We start from the raw sequence: 24,913 nt of genomic DNA on the forward strand, positions 1-24,913 counted from the left end.
GGAGGAGACATGAAGAGATCACTGTAATAGAATACATCAATTATAATGCAATGGAGCTATGTGCAAAGTGTTTTAAGAGCATGGAGGAGGGAGTAATAAACTTTTCCTGAAGGAACCAGTAAGTCCTCATAAATAAAATGATATTTGAAAAGGATCTTAAAAAATGAATGAGAATTCATTAAGCAAAAAACAAAACAAAACAAAAAACAAAACTAAAGAAGGTTATTTCAGGCAGGGTTGGCAGCATATAAAGAGGATATTGGAGGCTGGGACTTGAACAGTATTTTTAAGGGATTGAAAATAATTTTAAAACCACAACTAATGGGGCACTGGGTGGCTCAATCATTTAAGTGTCCAACTCTTGATTTCAGCTCAGGTCATGATCTCAGGGTTGTGAGATCGAGCCCTGCATCTGGCTCTGCACTGAGCATGGAGCCTGCTTGAGATTCTCTCTCTCTCTTCTCTCCTTCTGTTTCTCCTCCCTCTTTGTGCATATGTACATTCTCTCTCACTCTTTCTCTAAAAAAATATGAAGAATAAAAAGAAAAGAAAAGAAAAAAAAAAAGACCACAGCTAAGAGGAGGCTGGTTATAAGGTAGGGAAGTTCCACTGAAACAAGAAAGTGAAGTAGGCAGGAGCCTCTTGATTGCCAGGAGAGCCATTGAGAGTAATGTCATAATCAGAGCACAGGGAGAACTGGGGTTGAGACTGGAGACAGGGCCCTAGATAGGAGATTGCTAAGTACAACAGTCCAAGCAAGGGATGAGGAGCTCTCAACCAGGATGGCAGTGAGAAGGGCTCAATTTGGCTAAATAACCAGTCTTCATATTGGTCCTGATATGCTGCAGCCTTTTTCCCAACTCCCCACTTCCCACAGCAGAATGGCTACAGCCCTTCAGGGACAGTGTCTGCCCTTATCCCTCGGCCTCAGATGGGCAGTGAAAGTCATATTCATTGCAGAGCTGTGTCCATGATGAGAAAGACAGTTCTAGTGACATCCTTTCTGCCATATTATAAGGAAAGAGCTCGCTCTCCTGGATTTAGAGTAAAGGCACATTTTGTTACAAGGTTAGGAAGCCAGAATGTAGGGGAATCACTTCATCTACTCCTTCCCATAGTATTTGCCCATGATCTCCTGAATGACTCCCTAAATCACCTCTACAGCCTCTAAGGAGCTGGACATTGGACCAATGAAACTTCTTCACTGTATTTTTTAATTTGCTGAAGGAAATAAAACCCCTATAGACTCTACATATCTTCTATTAAGGGATTAGAAGAAAAGCATAAAGAGTATTTCTGCTAGGGACTTAGGAGGTTGTATTTTATGAGATCAGGCTCTGGAAATAAAATGTTACAGAGGATGTGGGGAGGGAAGTGTTGTCAGAAGTACAGAAGAGATTTTCAATAATCAACTTCGAACCCTTAAAGATTCCAGGCAACTATAAACTCATCAAACTACTAAATTTTTGCAACACATTTCTATCTTCACTTCACAGATAGAGAAACAAAGGTTCGGAGAGACTAAACTATTCTCCAGAGCCACACAACTATCAAGGGGCAGTGCTGGGATCGGAACCCATGCCAATCGGTTTCAAAGTCTTCCTCCTTCATTATATGACCATCAGGATGCAGGCCAACACCCAGTCCAAAGATGGGATGTCTCTGTTCTGATCTTCTCCAGCCAGGCACATCCAGGCTGCCTTCTGGCCATAAAGTAAATAGAGCTGGAGCAGAGTCAGAGGAGAAAGAGCAGAAATTGCATATATTTGTCATACAAGAAATGACAGCAGGAACTGGATATTGGCTTGCGGAAGAGAAAACTCTAGGGATGTGGCAGCTGTCTTCAAATATTTGAAGGGCTGTCATGAGGAAGAAAAATTAGACTTATAGTCTGAATGGCCTTCAGGGGGTAGAAATAAAGGTGATGGATGGCAGTGACAGGCAGTCAGATATCAGCTTGATGAAAGAGAGACTCTTCCACCAGGCAAAACTAGAAAGATGGGTTACCTTGGGAAAATGAGAGCACTCTGTCACCAGGGTATCCAGGAAAAGGCAAGATAAGATGACTCTATGCTGGCAATGCTGTGGAAGGAATTCACAGATTGGTGAGCAAGAAAACTCCATTCCCTTAAAGGTCTCTGATAGCTCAGAGAATCCAATTTTGAAGTCTATTTATACTCTCAATGCCTGAACTGATTTGGAATCACTATGCAATTAGTAATACTAGGCCACAGTCTTCACAGTGTCCTACAAGGCCCTATATGCTATGGCCCCACCTCTGTCACTCCACTCCAGACACATTAGCCTCTTTACTGTGCTTTGAATAGACCAAGTACACTACCTCCTCAGGACCTTTCCAGTGGCTGTTCCATTTCCTATCATACTCTTCTTCCAAATAACTCTGTGCTTATTTCCCTGGCCTCCTTCAATTCATTTGCCCAAAAATCCTATTCTCAATGAGACCCAATCTGAGAATTTTGTTTAAAATTATTTCCCACCTCTGTATCTGACAGTTCTAATTTCCTCTAGTCTGTTCAATTTTTTTTTCATAGTGCCATAATTTTCTAACATCCTGAGGATTTTGCTTATTATGCTACTGTTTATTGCCCATCTCCCTTTACTAGAATGCAAGCTCCAGGGAGGTAGGATTTTTTTTTTACTATTTTATTTACAGTTGACCCCCCAAGCACAAAAACAATGTCTGACACAAAGTAAGTGATTAATAAATATTTTTGGAATGATTGAGTGAATGAGATTTTCCCTTCATTCTCACTTTCTGCTTCTTGGGAGGAGATTCTTTGGTAAGCCTAACTAAAGAGGCAGAAATTACTTAACAAGATAACACAGCTAAATTAAGCTATGAAATATGGTCAAAGTCAGCAGGAAGATTAAATAGATATTCTATCCTGCAGAAAATGAAAGACTTATTGCCGCTTCCAATGATGAGCTGGAGCTTAAGGACTTGTGATTTCTTAAGTTAGAACCAGGACACTGTGTGTCGGACAGAAGGATTAGGGGGGAGGTAGATGGAGAGAAATCATAAAAAGAAGGAAATTCCTGGAAAAGACAGTCTCTTCAATAAATGGTATTGGGAAAACTGGATAGTTACTTGCAAAAGATGAAACTGGAAACTGGACCACTTTCTTATACTATATACAAAAATAATTTCAACGGATTAAAGACTTAAATGTGGGACCAAAACCCAAAACTTCTAGAAGAAAACATAGGCAGTAATCTCTTTGACATTGGCCTTAGCAGCATTTTTCGAGACAGGTCTCCGTGGGCAAGGGAAACAAAAGGAAAATTAAAGTATTGAGACTACACCAAAATAAAAAGCTTTTGCACAGCAAAGGAAAAGGAAACTTTTGTTTTGTCAACAAAACAAAAACACAATGTACTAACTGGAAGAGGATATTTGCAAATAACATATCCAATAAGGGTTAATATCCAAAATATGTAAAGAACTTATACAACTCAACACTCAAAAAATGGATAATCTGATTAAAATGGGCAGAGAATCTGAAAAGACATTTTTCTGAAGCAGATACTCAGATGTCCAAAAGACACATGAAAAGGTGCTCATCAGGGAAATGAAAATCAAAATCACAATATAAGAAATAGTGAAAAGGATTGTAAGGGAAAGGAGGGAAAATGAGTGGGAAAAATTAGAGAGGGTGACAAAACATGAGAGACTCCTAACTCTGGGAAACGAACAAAGAGTAGTGGAAGGGGAGGTGGGTGGGGAGATAGGGTAGCTGGGTGACGAGCACTGAGGAAGGCATTTGATGGGATGAGCACCGGGTTTTATTCCATACATTGGCAAATAAAACTCCAATAAAAAAATATACAAAAAAAAAAAAAAAGCACAATGAGACATCACCTCTCACCTGTCAAGTTGGCAAGGATGTGGAGAAAAAAGAACCCCTGTGGACTGTTGGTGGGAATATAAATTGGTAAAAACACTGTGGAAAACAATATGGAGGTTCCTCAAAAAATTAAAAATAGAAATATCTTATGATGCAGTAATCCCACTACTGGGTATTTACACAAAGAAAACAAAAAATACTAATTCGAAAAGATAGATGCACCCCTATGTTTATTGCAGCATTATTCATAATAGGTAAGTTATGGGAGCAGCCCGAGTGTCCATCAATAGATGAGTAGATAAAAATCTGGTATATTTACACAATGGAATATTAACCATAAAAAGAATGAAATCTTGCCATTTGTAACAACATGGATGGACCTAGAGGGTATTATGCTAAGTGAAATAAGTCAGAGGAAAACAAATACCATATGATTTCACTTATACATGGAACCTAAAAAAACAAAACAAATGAATAAACAAACCAATAAAAAAAACGGACCCTTAAACATAGGGAATAAACTGGTGGTTGCCAGAGGTAAGGTAAGTAGAGGGATGGGTAAAACAGATAAAGGGGAATAAAAGGCACAAAGTTCCAGTTATAGAACAAATAATTCATGGACATGAAGAGTACAGCATAGGGTATATAGTCATTAATATTGTAATAATGTTGTAGGGTGACAGATGGTGACTACACTTACTGTGGTGAGCACTGAGTAATGCATGGAATTGTTTAATCAATATGTTGTACACCTGAAACTAATATGACATTGTATGTTCATTATACTTCAATAAAAAAAGAAAAGGAAGGGATCCCTGGGTGGCGCAGCGGTTTAGCGCCTGCCTTTGGCCCAGGGCGCGATCCTGGAGACCCGGGATCGAATCCCACGTCAGGCTCCCTGTGTATGGAGCCTGCTTCTCCCTCTGCCTATGTCTCTGCCTCTCTCTCTCTCTCTCTGTGTGACTATCATAAATAAATAAAAAATTTAAAAAAAAAAAGAAAAGGGGGGTACCTGGGTGGCTCAGTTGGTTAAGCATTCAACTCTTGATTCTGCTTAGGTCATTATCTCAGGGTCATGAGATTGAGCCCTGTGTCAGGCTCCACACTCAGCTTGGAGTCTGAGTCTGCTTGAGATGTTCTCCTCTCTCTCTCCCTTTACCCTTCTCCCCACTTGCACTCAAATAAATAAATAAATAAATAAATAAATAAATAAATAAATGGAAATTCCTAGGTGTTCATCCACAGTACATTCAGCATGGATGATAATCATCATTAACCATTTACTAAGAGCTTACCAAGTATTCTTTAAAACAATTTATAAGGGTTATCTCACTCTTTTATCAACTCTAGGAGTTAGGCCCTGTTATATATTATCCCCAAGCTAGATGACAAAAATGAGCCATGGCAAGTTAGTTAATGGGCCCAAAGTCATACAGCTGCTAAATCCTAAATCCTAAATCCTGAATCTTAAATCCCTTGGCAGCTGAGCTTGGTAGTCCTGCTTACCACGACACGGATACTTTCTGATTGGTGTGGCAATCAGCCTGAGACAGATTTCCCACTGGCAATGACAAGACAAAAACACTAACATTTGGACAGCATTTTAAAACTTATAAATAGAAATATTTTTATTTGATCCTCACAGCAAATATGTGAAGTATTGTAAGCAGTCTATTTTTCTTTTTTAAATAGGCTCCATGCCCAGTGTGGAGCCCAGCATGGGGCTCACACTCATATCCTTGAGATGGAGACCTGAGCTGAGATCAAAAGTCAGATACTTAAATGAGAGCCACCCAGGTACCCCAATAAGCAGTCTTTTTTAAGGAGGAGAAACCTAGCACACCCAGCTAATGACCTACAGAGTAAAGATTACAACCCTAGTCATTTGGCCTAAGCTAAGGTCTGTTGATTTTCTCCATCATACCATGCTGCCCTCATGGTTCAACTACTCCAACCTCTAGAATCCCCAGTAGTCTACTAAAATTTGGACATTGTCTCTATACCATTGATCTTAGATTAGAGAGGAGTTGAAAATGGTGCAATTATGTTTAGGTCTCAGTTTCCAGGGTTCAAATGTAAAGTTGGAGAAAGATATATACCTGAGTCAGCTAATTCTAAAGATGGTTGTTGACTGCATACAGTGTGTTCAGTCTGTGCTGTCCAGTTCAGTAGCCTCTGGTCACATGTGATTTTTGAGCAGTTGATACTAATGTGCTAATGTCACTGAGGAATTAAAATTTTAATATTATTTGATTTTTACTACTTTAAATTTTAATTTAAAAATGGAAACAATATAAAATACTTTCTATTAAACATAGAAACATTGTTTCAGTAAAAGAATACTTCACTTTAGCTTTTGCATTGCCTAACACAGTACTGTTGTATAGTAATGTAGTTATCGGGTAAATGGATTGTTTCCACTAACACACATAAACACATCACTGGTCTAGTTAAGGCTGATGGATTGATTCAGTTTGAATGATTTTTTTTCTATACATGCAATATTATAATGTTTCTTAGAATATTTTATGCTGACAGCTCCAGCTACTGTGATAATTATGTGAATTTTAATCAATAATTAAATTGAAGTATTTGCTACTATTTTAATGATAATACCATCAGAATTATTTATTTATTTATTTATTTATTTATTTATTTATTTATTTTTTATTGGAGTTCAATTTGCCAACATATAGCTTAATACCCAGTGCTCATCCCATCAAGTGCCCCCCTCAGTGCCCATCACCCAGTCACCCCACCCCCTGCCCACCTCCTTTCTACCACCCCTTGTTCATTTCCCAGAGTTAGGAGTCTCTCATGTTCGTCTCCCTTTCTGATATTTCCCACTCATTTTTTTCTCCTTTTCCCTTTATTCCCTTCACTATTTTTTATATTCCCCAAATGAATGAGTGGTTTTTTAATATAAAGAATAAGTATGGAGAAATTTTAAAATTTCAAAACAAAAAGCAGACTAGTGATAAAGAATTAAGTGGAAATGCAAAAGCTAATACTATGATCAGAATAGAAAAGAAAATAGGAGATTGGAAAAAACTTTTACAGGGAATGGCAATTGCAGTTTATTGTAACAGAATAAAACAAGGAAGCTCTCTGTTTTATTAATAAAAGATAGTAGACAATATTAGGAACACTTGCAGCAATATGGTTAATTTGATAAGATGTTTCTTTTCAATAGTAAAAAAAATAATTGACTAAATCACCTAATATCAGAATTAAGCATTAACCAAAAAATTTTAAAGATTTTTAACAGAATCTGAGCTTGTAATTCTGGCAAGCCATGCAAGACAAATTATTTTTTTTTAAGATTTATTTATTTATTTATTTATTTATTTATTTATCTATTTATTTGAGAGACAGTGAGAGTGCTAGTGCATGCAGAGGGAGGGGCAGAGGGAGAGGAAGATAATTTCAAGCAGACTCCCATGGAGAACAGGGTTCAATCTCATGACCCTAAGATCATGACCCAAGCCTGAAACCAAGAGTTGGACCCTTAACTGACTCAGCCACACAGGTGCCTCATATACAATACATAGACAATACAAATTCTTACATACACAGAACCATTTTTGATAGTAAAATGAATTGTTATTGCATTTATGAAATTTTTTTTAGAAAATTATGAGGAAAATACTAAAAATGAAACTTTTACAAAAGTGGAAGATCTTCAATTAACACACCAAACAATTGCTGACAGACTGTAAGACCTTTCTAACAATAGCAAAGATCAATTAATCCAGATTTGAAAATTTCAAGTATTTTTTTAGCTTTTAATGGTTGGTAAATATATACTGCCTAATACCCTGTGTACATGTTGTCTCAAATTTATAATAAATGTTGTAATTTGTATATGTAAATGTAAATGTTCAAATTTATAATACATAACTTAAAAATCAAACTTGTGGCATATTTTTAAACTTTTTATATCTGTCAAAGAAGAATTTTACTTAGATGTAAAATGAAGTTCCTATCATGGATGATGCTCTAGCTAAAGATTTAAAAAATAATTTTGATTTTTTTTTGGAATTTTGAACAAGAGACTGATACTTTAATTTTTTTCACTGTATGATTTATGCTGAAAATATTTGGACTGGGGATCCCTGGGTGGCTCAGTAGTTTAGCACCTGCCTTCAGCCCAGGGCATGATCCTGGAGTCCCAGGATTGAATCCCACATCAGGCTCCCTGCATGGAGCCTGCTTCTCCCTCTGCCTGTGCTTCTGCCTCTCTCTCTCTCTCTCTCTCTCTCTCTCTGTCTCTCATGAATAAATAAATAAAATCTTTAAAAAAAAAAGAAAGAAAATATTTGGACTAAGGTTATGAAGCATACTCTATAATAAAGTAAAGTGTTATGTTTGTAGTTGTTAAATTCTTTAGTATATATATATATATATATATATATATATATATATATATATAAATGTTGTGAATCATTGCCAGTTTACAGATCTGTTGAACAAAACAGAAAAGCAATGAAGTCAATGATCTGTTGGGGGTTTTTGCCAGTACTTATCAGTTGAGCTTTTTTATATAAAAATTTACTGTATTATTAACTCTAATTCAAGATTTTCTTGAAACAAAATTCAGTAAGTCAAAGACAAAAAAATGTCAGTGTGACACAATATCATACTACAAAAGAACAGGGGAAATTTGAAGTTTCATGGAAAAGAAAAGCTTACTTGTGACCCAGCAAAACCAGTGTGAGAATTTGCTGAAATTAAAACTTCCATTACAGAGAACAACAATAATTTTGTGCCTTTTTCTAATGGGAATCAATACGCAGAAAGTTGTCAGTGCAATTAACAAAATTATGTACTTTGGCTCCAAAAATGACAAGAGAAATTTGAAGGTTTTTTTGTTGTTGTTGTTACTGGTAAATTTAGAACTGCTTTTCAATTTACACAATATCTTTTGAACCCACTGCTAACACTGAGTTGACAGAGGAGTTGGTGGATGTATTGTGCATATAGTTTTGAAATGGATATGTTTTAGCTTGAAAGTCAAATTAATTGTACTAAAGATGATGAGCCACTTTTTGTTGATGTGGATTTGAATATTTGAAATGACATATTTTTAAAAAATATTTATTTGTTTGAGAGAGAGAGAAAGAAGAGAGAGAACATGAGCGGGGCAAGGGCAGAGGGAGAGGGAGAGAGAATCCTCAAGCAGACTCCCCACTGAGCGTGGAGCCTTATGTGGGGCCTGATCCCAGGACCATGAAATCCAGAACTGAGCTGAAATCAAGAGTCAGACATTTAACCAACTGAGACCCCCAGGTACCCTGGAAAATTATATATATATTTTTTAGTTTTCTTTTATATTTAAAAATATATATATATATATATTTTTATTGAAGTTCAATTTGCCAACATACAGTATGACACCCAGTGCTCATCCCATCAAATGCCCCCCTCAGTGCCCATCACCCAGTTACCCCATCCTCCACCCGCCTCCCCTTCCACTATCCCTTGTCCATTTCCCAGAGTTAGGAGTCTCTCATGTTTTGTCACCTCCTCTAATTTTACTCACTCATTTTCCCTCCTTTGCCCTATAGTCCCTGGTTTCACTCATATGGGGAATATAAGAAATAGTGAAAGGAAAATGATATTTTTGAATTTATATCAGTTTTTTAGAAAACTTTTAAGAATGTTTGGAACAGTTTGAGCATGTGGTTATACTTTTTTGAGAATAAATTTTGTAAGATCTAAACATAGATCAAGTATTTCTGATGAAAATGTAGTTTCTGTGTTGACATGGCTGTAAGCACAAAATACTCACCAGATTCTGAAGATTTAATGTGATAAACAGAATGTGAAATAGCTCGTTTATTATTTTCTACACCAATTATGTGTTGAAATGGTAATGTTTTGAATATATTGGGTAAAGAAAAACAATTATGAAAATGAATTTCATCTGTTTCTTTTTACTTTTTAATGTGGCTACTAGTAAATTTTAAATTACATATGTGGCTTGCATTATATTTCTGTTGGAAAATGCTGAATTAGGCAACGAGGATATAGAGGTAAGACCTAGTTCCTTCCCTTAAAAAGAAAATGAAGCACAGAGACAACTCATGGTAAAACAATATGGAAGCTAAGTGATAGAATCCAAAAGATGTGGAAGAAGTAACAGGGAGAGTACCTAATTAGATTGAGGAAAATAAGGAAGACTTCTTGGATGAGGTGATAACTGGATATGACCTTTAAAAGAGGACAAAGGGGACGCCTGGGTGGCTCAGCACTTCAGTGTCTGCCTTCAGCTCAGGGCATGATCTGGACCCTGCTTCTCCCTCTGTTTATGTCTCTGCCTCTCTCTCTCTCTCTGTGTCTCTCATGAATAAATTAAAAAAAAAATAAAAGAGGCCTAAGGATTATATAAATGAAAAAAATAAAAATAAAAATGGCTTTCCAAAGGAGTATTTATTATAGGCCAAGGCCTGAAGGGGTAAAATAGTATACTCATGTGGGGAATGAAAAGCAATATGGCTTCTAAGGGTGTAAAATGTGAGAAGAATATGGCCAGAGAATATGGCTAGAGGGGTCTGTTGGATCATCATGGGCCTAGCAGAGCATGCTTGGATTGGAACTTATTTTGCAGATGAATGGTACATTTTGCCAGTAAATTATGTAAACTCTAGTTCCAATAGGTTTTTTTTCTTTCCTAATCTGTTTCATTGGGGAGGAGTGGGCATGCTGTTCATTTTCACTGGGGGGTTGAATAGCTCAGCTGCAGGAAGCTTCCCTGCACCTCCCTCTTTTTTTTTTTTAAGACTTTATTTATTTATTCATGGGGGGGGGTGTGTGGCACAGAGACACAGGCAGAGGGAGAAGCAGGCTCCATGCAGGGAGCCCATCGTGGGACTTGATCCAGGGTCTCCAGGATCCCGCTCTGGGCTGAAGGCTGCGCTAAACCGATGAGCCACCCAGGCTGCCCGAGAGATGAACTCTTATTGGGCAGCTGGTTTTATGTTAGTAGATTCAGACTATCCTCATATAACATATTTCTAACTCACATGGCTGATATTTTGGAGCCTGAAGCCTTACATTTCAGCATTTACTTATTCCAGTGATCACTCTCTGATATAATACATATTTGTTTGTGGTTCAGTTTTCCCCCTTGGAATGTAAGTTTCATGAGGCAGAGAGATTCTGTCTTGTTCATGACTGTTTCCCTAGCACCTATAACAGAGCCTTTCAAACAGTAGGTATTCCTTAAACAGTTTTGAATATATAGCACATTAGATAAGATGGTGGTACCTACTGGCAGCATGTCATATTGCAACCTAGCTCTACTGCTTCTGCAGATACTTGTATAAGACACTAAAGAAGCCAAATTCCACCAACAGGGCATTATTATTTCTGATTGATGCTGACTTAACTTGCTCAAAAAATTAACTACAGCAAAAAAAAATTAAAAATTAACTACAGCAAGTGGAAAAGTCAAGGGAGGAAAATGCATATCTAGAGAAATGAGGCAGCCTCGTGTAGTGAAAGAAAAAAGATTTTAGACATGGATTGTCAGATTTCAACTCTCAGCTCAGGCTTTTACTTGCTGTGTGACACTGTGCAAAGAAACTCACATAGCTGAGCTCAATTTCTTCATCCTGTAAAATGGGTAATAAAAGCAACAGTGTTTTGACATTGGAAATAACATATTGAGAGTGTGTTCTATAAAGGATAGCTAGTAATAGCTTCAATAGAAGACTGTAAGAAAGAAGAAAATGGAGTGAATGATTTGCTTTTCTGTTACCAACTATTCCACCTTCATTTTGGTCTGGGAGGACCCTTCCAATCATTCTCATGCCCTTGCCTTTTCAGAGAAGTTAGTTTCTTTGCTCATCACATTAGAGGCTATTTCCTGGCCCTGTGTGGTGAGTGAATAAGAAGATGCATAGATTGTTCAGGCTGATGAGACCAGAAACCTCTCTCAGGAGGTTTTTCAGGCACTAGAAATCAATATCTATTGTCAAGCAGCTTCAAAGTGATTATCTTGAAATGAATGGTCATGCTTCCTTTTTAGGTCACCATCCTCCTCTTATTCAAAGGGTTGGCTGTAATACATTAGGTTCCTAATTAAGAAAGATGATGCTCAGCAAATGACTTTTTTTTTGAGCAGAATACTAAACCACTGGACAGTCTTGGAGCAGGTCTTCTGGCTTCCACACAGAGACAACATATGTGGATAGAGTTGGTGCTGCCTTAATTAGTAGTGGTGTAGGGATTATATTTCACTGCTCTGCTGGGAGTAATAAAGACTGATGTTATAATCAGTGTGACAGTAAAGAAATGGAAACAGAATCTGAGCTGCTCTGCTATTCAACTAGAGCCGGTTGAAAAGGAAATGGATACTGCCCCAGCTGGTTGAAAATACAGATCCTCCACCTAATAGTAAAAATACCCTTGGTAGAATGAAACTGGAGCCTACATCTAATGATAATAATAATATCTCTGTAGTGAAGCCAACCTTGATTCATTCTTGGTCTTTCCTTTACTACCTGTTTAGCCTACAGTATATTGCTTAGCCTCCCCAATACTTGGTTTCATCATTTATAAAATAAGACTTTGAAAAATGTGTTAAATAAATAAGTTATCACAACTGGCAAAGTTTGTGGCACAGAGAAAGCTTGCCAACAATGTCAGTTTCTTTCTCCCTTCGCTTTCCCTATGTACTGTTCAAAATGTCTTTTTAAGAATTCAAATTCAAGGGATGCCTGGGTGGCTCAATGGTTGAGCATCTGCCTTTGGCTTAGGGCGTGATCCTGAAGTCCCATCGAGTCCCACGTCAGGCTCCCCGGGGGAAGTCTGCTTCTCCCTCTGCCTTTCTGTGTCTTTCATGAATAAATAAATAATCTTTAAAAAAAGAAGATAAAAATTTAAATTCAATTAGCCAACACACAGTACATCATTAGTTTCAGATATAGAATTCAGTTCCTTGCATACAACACCCAGTGCTCATCAAAACATCTTTATATTTTCTACAACTTCCCAACCTGTGGCCTGGATGGACATGACACCTGGGGGCTGTAGAACTCCTGATATTATATGTAAAATGTTCTATGAGTTTTGTCTTTTCTGGTGAGCATGTCTGTGGTTTTCAGCAGATTCCCAAGGGGGTTTTAACCCCAAAACACAGTGTAAAGTCACTGGTCCATATTTTTCTTCTATGGTCTGGTTTCTGCCTCTCTCTGCACCTTCATTACCTACAATTTTCCTCCTCGTTCATTATACTCAAGCTATTCTAACCCTTTCTCTGTTCTTCAAGCATGCCACACTCATTCCTACCTCAGAGCCTTTTGCTTGCAATTCTCTCTGCTCCCTAGATGTTCACATGATAAACTCAGCTCAAATATTACTGCTTGAGATGGTCCTTCCCTGATCTTCCAATCTAAAGAACTCCCCACCCTGTCCCATTCTATCATATGTATCATTAGTCTATGCAGGAAGGATATAGACTGCTGCATAGACTGGGGGGTTTAAATGAAAGACACTTATTTCTCACAGTTCCAGAAGCTGAGAAGTCCAAGATCAGGGTGCTGGATGATTCAGTTTCTGGTAAGAACCCATGGGTTGCTGATGGCTGCCTTCTCACTGTGTCCTCACATGGTGAAGAGTAATCACTCTTTTTCTCTTCTTGTAAAGCCACTAATCCCACCATGAGGAACCCAGCCTCATGACCGCATCTAACCCTAATTATTTCCCAAAGGCCCCAACACCAAATACTATCACATCGAGGGTTAGGGCTTCAATATATGAATTTTAGGGGGACATAATCCAGACAATAACAGTATCATTGTGTTTTATTGGCTTCAAAGCCTTTATCCTTACCTTGTTTATTGATTCACTCCCTTTTTTATTTTATTCTTTACCCAATGCCTCAGAGGGTGTAGAGGAATGTACCCTTCACAAGCATAGGAACTTAGTCTTATTCACTGAATCACAGCAATTAGAACAATAATTGGCACATAGTAGGCATGCCAATTACTGCAAGAATGGATGGATGGATACCTGGACGGATGGATGGATGGATGGATGACTTCTGAGTGTATCCTTGTGATATAGAAGAAATCTTTTTTCCCCATTTTTCCAGATGAAGAAACAAATTTAGACAGATTCAGTGCCTTGGAAAAGGTCTATGCATAGTTAATAGGAGCAGTCTCTAAAGCTGACCACTAGAGTTGAAATCCCAGCTTTGCCACTTAAAAACTAGGTAATTTTGGGCAACTCACTTAACCTCTCTGTTCTTCAGTTTTCTCATCTGTAAAATGCTGATAATAATAGTGTATTATGGTAGCCTTAGAGCTGTTCATCAACATTCTGGTTCTCTTCTTTCAGGCACATAGTAGGAAATTTCTTCCATGGCCACTTGAAGTTAGGACTTGAGCAACTGTGTCATTTCTACATGGAAGTTTTTAAGAGCTCATGTGTGATCTGTCCTTTTCTTTTCCCTGCCATGAAATGTGAAACATTCCAGATAGATATTTTTTTATTAGCTCTGGTCCTGGGGTAAACATAATGTGGAACCTACCAAGAATATAAAGCATGAGTTAGAAACAAACCACTGGGATTTATTTGTTATTGCAGCTTAACCTAGCTTAGCTATATATATATATATATATATATATATATATATATATATATATATATATATCCCCCAAATCACTGAGCTCTTATGAGGATTAAATGAGTTGATGAAAGTATCATGTCTAGAACAGTGTTTGGCACGTGTTAAGTACTACATAAGTAGTTATTATTATTATTATTACTCAGTTAAGGTTGAACCTAGGACTGGAACTCAGGTTTTCTGACTAGGATTATGATGTGATTATCACTACATTTTGTTATTCCACAATCTACAAAAGAACACTTGACAGGGAGAAGGGAAAGGATAGGCAGAAGTCTTACCCACACCTGCCAGGTGCCTCTGGTTCTAAGAATCCCAACCCTGGAAGGATGATTGCTCCTGAAGACAAGTTCTGAGCACATGCAAGAGCAGGGTCACCCTAGCCAATGATTTCAGTTTGGGGAGAAGAACAGTGACCCATTGCCGTGGTTTTCTCCCTCAGCAGAGCATCCTTCTCATCATTTCCTTTCCTTTTTTCCTTGGGGTCCAGAGTGAAACTGTGCCTTGAGGGGAAATTTCTAAGCAGCACTAGTTGGCTGGGATATTATCAGCAGAAGAGACAGCTGAATTTTTGAAAGGAGAAGGTCACTTCTTGTCAATCTATTTTGTGAAGAAACTGAGTTTGGTAACTGTGTTGATGCTTCTGGAAAGCTGGGACAAGCCTGAAAGAAGATGATAGTGTGTGGTCCAGTCTAGTCCATATGATCTTTAATATAACAATAAGGAATTAATAAAGTAATAAAGGTTGTGGGTTATAAGAGTGATAACTAGCTACTGTGGGGTGCTTCTAAGAAATATGCCAGGCCCTGCTTCAAGTGATTTGTAGACCTTAACCCATTTAATCCTCACTGCACTATCAGGGAGTTATTAGTTTTACCATCCTCATTGTATGGATGAGAAACTGAGAGACAAATAAGCTAAGGAGGTTGCCACTGGTTACGAAGTAGAGCCAGGATTCAAATCCAAGCAGTTGGGTTCCCGGATCTGTGCTTCCAATCACCATGAGGTACTCTCATCTGTCTCACACTTCCCTGCCTTTGCCTGTGCTGTGTGCTCTGAATTTTTAAAACTTACATCCAGAATCATCTCACTGTGGAGCTTACCCTGACTTCTCCCATCCTCCCCTTTGAAGCTGTCACTTTTTCTTCTGTGACCCTCTCTGCCTTTATTACAACAAATTTCACACTAAGCCATGAGTACAGAAACTACATCTTAATAATTTTAGCATCCTTGGTATCTGGCACAGTCCCTGGCATAAAATAAAGGTTAATTTATTGTCAATGAATTGCTGCGCAAAAAATTGAAAACCATGAGTACATAGAAGATGGTAGACATAGCAACACAGAGTATATAGACTCTGGAATCTGACTGTTGAGCTTCAACTACCAGCCATTAATTTTCATAACACACAAGAATGACCATGGGAATTTTTATTTTATTTTTTTGTGGCTCAGTTTGTGTGTCTATACAGTGGTAATAATAACACTACAAACCTCCATGGGTCACTGCATGGATTAAATGAAATAATGTAGCAAAGAACTTAGCCTGCGTCCTGGAACATAATAAGTTAATGAATGTAGTGCTCAATGTTAGCTCCTTCCGCCTGAGCATCCTGGAACATTTCACACTGAAGGTGCATTATAGCTATGCCTATCACTGACTAATGAGAAAATAGCTCAGACGAATAAGGCTAAATGATGACAACTTGGCAGACTGAGAGATGTAAGCCAATCTATCTGTAAAGCTGCTGTACTCTCGTAATTTAGTGCTTGCCCAACAGCAATCAGCACATGCTTAACATTTTTCCATTCAGATGGATGGAGGTTGAGCAGTGAAAAATGGGGAGAAAGAAATAACCCTGAGAAAATTGATTATATCATTACCAGTTATCTTCTGGGACCATAATAATGTAGCTTTCATTATTTCTTTTATATGCCAGTCTCTTACTGCAAATTGAAAATAGTACATGCAATTCAGATATCTCTGAAAAGAAGCCTAGTTTTGAAAAGAAATGGAAGCAAAACAATGGTGTATAAGCACATCCAGCCTGATTGGACATGAACTACAATCTATTATATTCAGTGTGCAAGTGGAATTTGAGGTGAAGAATGTTCAGTACTCAGGGTTAGACTATTAACCCAATAAACTCAGAACAGATCATAAAAATTATTTTAATATCTGGATTAGATGTGAGACAGTAAACTAAAAAGCATAACATGTTCTAATCTCTGTGTCAAGATTAGTAGATAAAATATAGCATATGTTGGGATGCCTGGGTGGCTCAGTGGTTGAGCGTCTTCCTTCGGCTCAAGTTTTGATCCTAGGATTCTGGGATCAAGTCCCGCATCACGATCCCTGGGGGGAACCTGCTTCTCCCTCTGCCTATGTCTCTGCCTCTCTCTGTGTCTCTCCAGAATAAATAAATAGAATCTTTTTAAAAATATAGCATATGTTTAGGACCTACATGCTAATTGTGCTTACTGGAAAAGGAATGGAAAAAATACTGCTTCCTTTCCTATTCCCTCAAGTAAAAAGGCAGAAATATTGGAAATTCATCATGTTTTCTGTGAGGCTATTATGGCTCAATATTGAAGGAAGATTTTCAATGTAAAAATCCCTCTTGAGCTACCACTTGATCATCTATAGACAATGCTCCTTCCAGACCCAGACTGCTTTCCATGTTACCAACTTGGGGAATCAAAAAAAATTGAGAAATAGTAAAGTGTTGTGTTTAAGGGTCCAGATTTTGGATCTAGATAGCCTAGGTTCAAATTGTAGTTTTATTTTTTAATTTTTTTTTTTTTTTTATTATAGTCACAGAGAGAGAGAGGCAGAGACACAGGCAGAGGGAGAGAAGCAGGCTCCATGCACCGGGAGCCCGACGTGGGATTCGATCCCGGTTCTCCAGGATCGCGCCCTGGGCCAAAGGCAGGCGCCAAACCGCTGCGCCACCCAGGGATCCCTGTAGTTTTATTTTTTAAAGAATTATTTATTTATTTATTTTAGAGAGAAAGAGAGAGAGAAAGAGTGAGCGGGGGAGGGACAGAGGAAGAGAAACTCAAGCAGACTCCATGTAAGTATAGAGACCAATGTGGGGCTTAATCTCATGACCTGAACCAAAACCAAGAGTCAGACACTTAAATGACTGAACTATCCAGGCACCCCCAAATCTCAGTTTTAAAACTGCTATGTGGCCCTGGGAAAGTTACCAAGACTCTGTCTATGAGGTTCCTCACTTTATGATGGAGATAATAGGGATGCCTGGGTGGCTCAGTGGTTGAGCATCTGCCTTTGGCTCAGGGCATGATCCTGGGGTCCCAGAATTGAGTCCTGCATTGGGCTCCCAGCAGGGAGCCTGCTTCTCCCTCTGCCTATGTCTCTGCCTCTCTCTGTGTCTCCCATGTATAAGTAAATAAAATCTTAAAAAAATAATGGAGATAATAGTAGCATCTAGATCATGATACTGTTGCAAGGAATTAGTAAATTAATATGTCACTTACATAATAATCTCCCAATAAATTTTAATCATTATTATGTGTCTTGACTATCTCTTTCATAAATATCCTTAACAAAAGGCATGGAAAGAAAAAGTATAATAACAATAATGCATAGCACTTTCAATGTTACAGGTTCAGTTTTGAGAAGTTTTTGTATATTAACTCTTTTGATCTTCACAGTAACCTTTGAGGTAGTCTTACCAGGTAGAGGTGAAATGACTTATCTAGGGTCACACAGATAGTGAGTAGCACACCAGGGTGTGAACTCTGACAGTCTGATTTTAGAGGTCTCATTTTTAAGTGTTAAATGTATATTCACTTCTTTTGAGCACTATGCCTGAATGTATTCACCATCCACTCAAAAAATATTTATTGAGAATCTACCCTGCACTAAGTACCAATCTACTCTGAGATATGTTACTAAACAAAGAGACACAGGGTCTCTCTCCCACATATTTAATATATTTAATACATACTTCTATATGTATTAATATATATTAATATATATAATACATACTTCTATAGATATACTGTTTCTTTTAAGCTTGTCTATGTTCATTTTATTCATAGGGATAAATACTATTTTCCAGGTCTATAGCTCTTTATGAAGTCTAAACATTTGGTTTTGTTTCTTTTACCTTTCCCCTACCAGCTTAAAGTATCCACCTTTGAAAGTATTCACTAATGTCTTGTACAATTCAGCACCAGGGACAGCAGACAAAACCTATTAGCATTAGGAAGATATATGAAGTTTTTCTCTCAGAATTCATGAAGATTTGATACTTCAGAACACACATGCAGACACACACACACATTAAATATTCAGAAAGATCTTAGGAAGAATCCTACAAATTATCAAACACATAAGTCCCTGGAACAGTGAGGGAAATGTGCATCCACAAGGCCATACATCTGAAGCCAAGAACTAAGTTCCTAGGACTAGTCTAGTTACAATTAATCTCAGTGCACTGTCATCACCAAGCAGAACTGTATATATTCAGTGACATGGATGTGGAATACGGTGACAATTCCTTAAATAGGAATTGAGGAAGAAGTCAAATATTCTGGTTTAAGCTCCAGAGGAATCCTTATTCACTCAGTTAGAAAGATTCATTTCCTAATAATGTTATCTATTATTTCATATTCCCTATATACTTCCTAATATATTTGAAAGCATGGGTGGAAAGAAGTTTCAAGGTTCATTAGAGGAGAAACAGATCCAAGTTACTACTGACTCTGCCTTACACACTACATTTTTTTTGACATCATTCAGTACATTAGAATTCTTTCCGGCCTATCAATGTTTATTAGATTTGATGCTGCCTAATTCTGATGTCCCAAAGGAAGGTGACTCACTCCCAGTAAGTGTGTTATCAGTTTCTAAGGACATGTCTAATCTGGATGACATCATCTTGTCTGGAAGATACATTTTAGGTGGACAGTTCCACAGCTCATGAAAGAAAAACTTTCCATTTGCTGTGTTTCACTAATCCCATTCCATTAAAGCAGCTATGAGAGCCTGAAAGGAAAAAGAATGTGATCCTGTGAAGGAATATAGAATTATAGATTTAATCACTCAAGACTATATTTATTATAATAATCAGTGCAAAGCTCTTCAAGGAGTCTCTTTTGATATAAATAAGGATCACCCTAAATCTTTCTCCTCCGAGATACTTTCAACAATTATCCAAGTACTAGCATGTAATCATGGAAAGTTACTGAAGTCCTCTGGGTCTCAGTCACCTCTTCTGTGTAATGAGGGCTATTTGACTTGTGATTCCTCATGGGGGCACTGTGAGGAATAATGAGATAATTTGCTACCACATGGTATAAAACAGTGGCAAGCAGAAGCAGAGGAAATGGGGCACAGGTGGCTGACTCATCTAAGGGGGCTGACATACAGATTTTTAAGAAAAAGAATGAAGGAAATCCCCCTAAAGACTGGAAGAAGGACTTTCCTTGTCACTGCCAAGAAATTTCTTCAACTACTCAAATGTTAAAAAGCCATGAAATGGGACACCTGGGTGGCTCAGTGGTGGGATGTCTGCCTTTGGCTCAGGGCATGATCCTGGAGTTCTGGGATTGAGTGCTGCATTGGGATCCTGCATGGAGCCTGCTTCTCCCTCTGCCTCTTATGAATAAATAAATAAAGCCTTAAAAAAAAAAGCCATGAGATTTGAAGTAAGAACTGTCCTTAAATTTTATCTCTAGGACAGATTAGCTACCATATCTCCCTTCTTCTCCAACTTTTACTTCTTCAGGCTACAAAAAATATAATTATTTCACTGGAATATAGTTACCACCATATATTGGTAAAGGATCTAGCTAGGAGGTGCCTGGCTGGCTCAGGGTTGTGAGTTTGAGCCCTGCATTGGGTACAGACATTACTTAAAAATAAAATCTTTAAGATAATAATAATGATAAAAAGAATCCAGCTAGTTACTTGGATTAAAAAGGTAGTTAATAGTGCAGGCTCTAACAGTGATTGGCTTAAATTCTGGTGCTACCACTCACAAACTGAGTAACTTTGGGCAAGTTCCTTAATTTCTCTGAGCCTGCATTCACTCATCAGTAAAAAGGGATAATATCAATAACCCTCTCATGAGGATGTTATGAGATTAAGAATGTTAATAGGTATAAAGCACTTAAAATGGTATCCGATACATAATAAGGACTCAATAAATGTCACAATATAAAGAACATGCCAACCAGACATAAAGTAGTCCAGGACCTTCAGACAGGTACCCTCTTTACTTATTTCCTAGACAGAAGACTAAAGCCAGAGAACTTTTTATCCTTTGTAGATCTGCTTATTATGAAACCATATCTTATTTTTCATTTTTTTATTTTTCTTAAGGCCATTCTTTGCTCAGTTGATGATAACTGTGATCGTGATTATGAGGGCTATTGCTTCAAAGATATTTTATTCTAAATCACAATGATGTATGAAGAAGTGAATTCAATGGAAGTAAAGGAGAAGTGGAGGGGGTCTGAGTGAAGGAGCAGGAGACCAAGCTATAAAGAAAAGTGAAGAAGAAGGCATGAAACAAAGCTTTGTGCTCTTTTCCTAACATTTACAAATACTAACCTAGACCTCTGTTGATTCAGCCAACTTGTCATGCCTTCCTGTTGACATGAATCCAGGACATAGAAATATAATAGTAATCACTAGAATGAGCAGATAATGGACCTGGAAGAGCTTAAGATGAGAAGGGGAGAGAGATGCAGGAAGGACGCCTCTAGTTAGGCATGATGAGGGGTCTGAACACCCTCATGCTACTGTGGGAGGATTATAGGAATACCATAGGAATACTATTATAGTGGTTGTCTACAGAACTGTGATCTGTAGTATAGATGATACCCCCAAACACATACATGAAGGATACAAGATTTATTAGTGTGTCCATGTTCCCAGCCTCCATATCCTCTATGTCACCCCCATTAAACAATTTTTCTTATTTGTTCAGCAATCGGTAGGGTTTGGTTTGCTATTCCAGTTACTATGGTTTTGTGACACAAGTTCAGAAGAACAGAAAGAATGTGAAAAGAGAGACAGGTCTAGAGATCCAAAAGAAAGGAAAAGAAAAGAAAACAATAAAAGCTGTAGGGGTTAGGTGTTGAGGTCTGAGGGATTTCATGAGGATGGGTTCTATAACACCCATGGGGTGGGATAGAATGGAGAGGATTTTAGAGTTGTTCTAAGTTGTAAAATGGACTCCTATTATTGTTTTTTTCTTTTCTTTTCTTTTTCTTTTCTATTATTGGTTTTCAAGAGGGCTTAGTATAATTTAAAATTCCTTTTGACTGCTAGATTAGACTTTTTTTAAAAAAAGATTTTATTTATTTATTTGAGAGAGAGAATGAGTGGTGGGGTGGGGCAGAAGGAGAGAGAGAGACAAAGAGAGAGACAGAGAGACAGAGAGAGAGAGAGACAGAGGGAGAGAGAAGCAGACTCCCTGTTGAGCAGGAAGTTGATGTGGGGCTCAATCCCAGGACCTAGAGATCATGACCTCAGCTGAAGGCAGATGCCTAAGCCACCCAGGGCCCCAGGATTAGACTTTTATAAATATTACTTTATTTAGAGACTGATGCGGGGTCCAGTATTCAGGGTTATGGATGTGCACACTAAAGTCTAGAACTTCATTCCCATTCACTAAAGACATGGATTGGGACACACAAGCCCCTTTATCCCATTAAAGGCAAAAGGAATGGTTGGTGAAGGCAAATGAGAAAATATCAAGTTTTATTTAAACTTTGAGAATAAAGTTTAAAGGGAATAAAACAAAATCCTCAGTCTTTTCTTGAGCAGAAGCAGGAGGCATTTCACTATCACTTCTAACCCCTATGGGGAAGAAAAGTCAGTCAATAGATGACCTGTTTAAATTGGATGGGAGCTGACATGATGTGCACATCATCAGGGAAATTAACAACTCTAAGAATAGGAAATGTATATCCCTTGAGACAGCTGCAAGAAAAATTGCTCAGAAATGACTGTGCTGGGGACTCACAGGGAGTGCAGCTGGAATAGGGACAAGCCCTGGGGTTTCTGAGACCAGTGTTTGACAGCCAGGACTGTAAACAGCCTTCACTGGCATAAGCAGAGGATCTGGGGCTATGAATGTAGTCTGTGGCGGGTGGCACTGGGCTGGGACTTAGACCCGGGACAGAGAGAATCAGAGCTGGCTTACAGAGAAGATAAGGTTGTGCCAGGCTGGGAATTGGCTCATCACCCACTAAACGTTAGCCCAGCACCTGCCAGTTGGGCTACACATCAGAATCTCCATGGACTATCTTTAGAAACACACATTCCTGCACCTTATCTGTGGAGACTCTGATTCAAAAGATCTCAGATAAAAAAAAAAAAAGATCTCAGATGAGGCCTGGGCATGACTCTTTCATAAGCTTCTCACATAATTCTGGTGAAGCTTATTCGCACACCAGAATTTCAGAACTGCCAGTTGAGGCAGTCACAACTATTCTTTTTCTAACCAGACCATTAATGCAATGATTCCATTTGTCATAAGCTAGTTAATTAGGGGCTTTTTTCATTTCCATAGTAAACTCTCTTCAGGACAAGATGAAGAAGAGTCTCATAACCTCTCTTAAATGACTATGCAATCTTCTTCTCTTCCTCCTTCTCTCTCTTTCCCTCCTCCTCCTTTTTCTCCTCCCCCAACCCCCTTTTCCTTCTTTTTAGTTTCACACCAAACACAAAACAGAGATTTAATGTATACAAAATCTACATCAAAACATAAATGGGCTTTACCACATAGCTGTCTTCAAGCAGCTCTTGAGAGACAATCTTGTAAACTCAGAAATGCATGAGGGAGTCATGAGTGTTTTGGGAGGAGGCGCTGAGAGGTGGGAACAAGAAGCAAACATCTCACCAGTGTCAAGTAGAGATGGTTCCCATTAGGATTTGTGCTATATAGTACCCACAGTGCTCCAAGCTCAGTTCAGAGGATTCTAACAGGATCAGGAAAGTGGGCTGGTGGCTCAGGTGCAGTGAGACCAGGGGCTTCAAGGTCCCAAGTGGCAAGAGTCAAGAAGAGCCAATATATGAAGGTTGGGGCCGTGATGTCAGGTGGCCAATTGAAGACACATCATCTGTGATTGACAGCGCAGTGATTCCCAAATACCAGCTTCTGGACATCAGAAGTAGTCAAGGAACTAGTTCAAAATACAGACTCCCAGACCCCACCCCAATTGTGTTCCTTGCCACTCTCTCTCTTATTTATAGTATTCATTTAGTCAGTGCATAAACATGTATAAAGTGGCTACTCATGATCACTAGTCTGCTAACTGCATGAGAACAGGAACTGCATCTGACTTGCTCAGCCTCAGTGTCTATCTAGCACAGTGCCAAAAACTATAGCCATTCATTTAAAAAAATAAGTAAGTGCTTACTTTCTACCAAGCTGAGCTAGGCACTAGGACACAGTGATTAATAAGTATGCTCCCTATATTGAGTCTAGTAGGGGAGATAGCCTAGGGATCAATAAGTTACATTAACATGACAAGCGTTTAAACAATATACATAGATATTTCTTACCTTCTGAATCCACCCCACACAGGAGCCAGGGAGATTATCCTAAAACACGAATCCAGCCATGATATTGCTTAAAAAGAGTCAATAGTTCTCCTATGACCCCTCATCCCAAAGAGGGTCTGTAGACTCCATGAAGATAGATGTCTAGAAAAGAAAGAAGTTTCCATGGTCAGATAACTGTGGAAGACTGGGATAAATGAAACAAAATGAATCAAGTTTGTTTAATGCAGGATTTTTCAGAAACTGTAGAATACTAAGGAGCCTTTTAAATCTCCAAAAGGTAAGAGGGGGGGAGGTAAGTAAAAAAATGGGGAAAAGGAGTAGTATTCAGCACATTCTCATTCTTATTTGATTGTGACCCTTTTGGGGCACATCTTAAATAACCGGCGCTTAGAGAACAAACTTTGGAAAATTCTTGCTGATCACAACATGCCCAACATTCACATTAAGCATCATAGGGTCCCCCATAATCTCCTGCCCAAGCCTCTGCTCCCCACTCTGCTTCTTGAATTTTTTAAAAGATTTTATTTATTTATTCATGAGAGACACACACACAGAGAGAGGCAGAGACACAGGCAGAGGCAGAAGCAGGCTCCATGCAGGGAGCCCAACGTGGGACTTGATCCCGGGACTCCAGGATCACGCCCTGGGCTGAAGGCGGCGCTAAACCGCTGAGCCACCCAGGCTTCCCGTGCTTCTTGTATTTTAACAAAACGAAACTCCTTGTTTCCAAGCCTTTGCTCACATTGTCTGCCCCCCAACACACACACACACACACACACACACACACACACACACACACACACACACACACATTCTTCAAGCCCTGAAACATCCTCCAACACACATGGAATTTGCCTGAAGATGA

The 24,913-nt window shown here is 38.5% G+C and overlaps 1 long non-coding RNA gene across 2 annotated transcripts in view; it reads right to left on the bottom strand.

The window, feature by feature from the left end:
• The window catches only part of LOC112929068 (uncharacterized), an 86,233-nt gene that overhangs the window by 51,108 nt on the left and 10,212 nt on the right, over window positions 1-24,913 (bottom strand). The window contains exons 2-3 of one of the 2 annotated variants that reach the window (XR_003236864.2): window positions 24,049-24,189; window positions 2,008-2,082 (exon numbers count right to left, since the gene is read on the bottom strand). This is a non-coding gene — a long non-coding RNA (uncharacterized lncRNA). The remainder of the gene's footprint in view (window positions 1-2,007; window positions 2,083-24,048; window positions 24,190-24,913) is intronic. The other variant, XR_003236860.2, reaches the window with a different exon arrangement.

The sequence above is a fragment of the Vulpes vulpes genome, chromosome 16 (genome assembly GCF_048418805.1).
Source record: "Vulpes vulpes isolate BD-2025 chromosome 16, VulVul3, whole genome shotgun sequence".
Lineage (NCBI taxonomy): Eukaryota > Metazoa > Chordata > Mammalia > Carnivora > Canidae > Vulpes > Vulpes vulpes.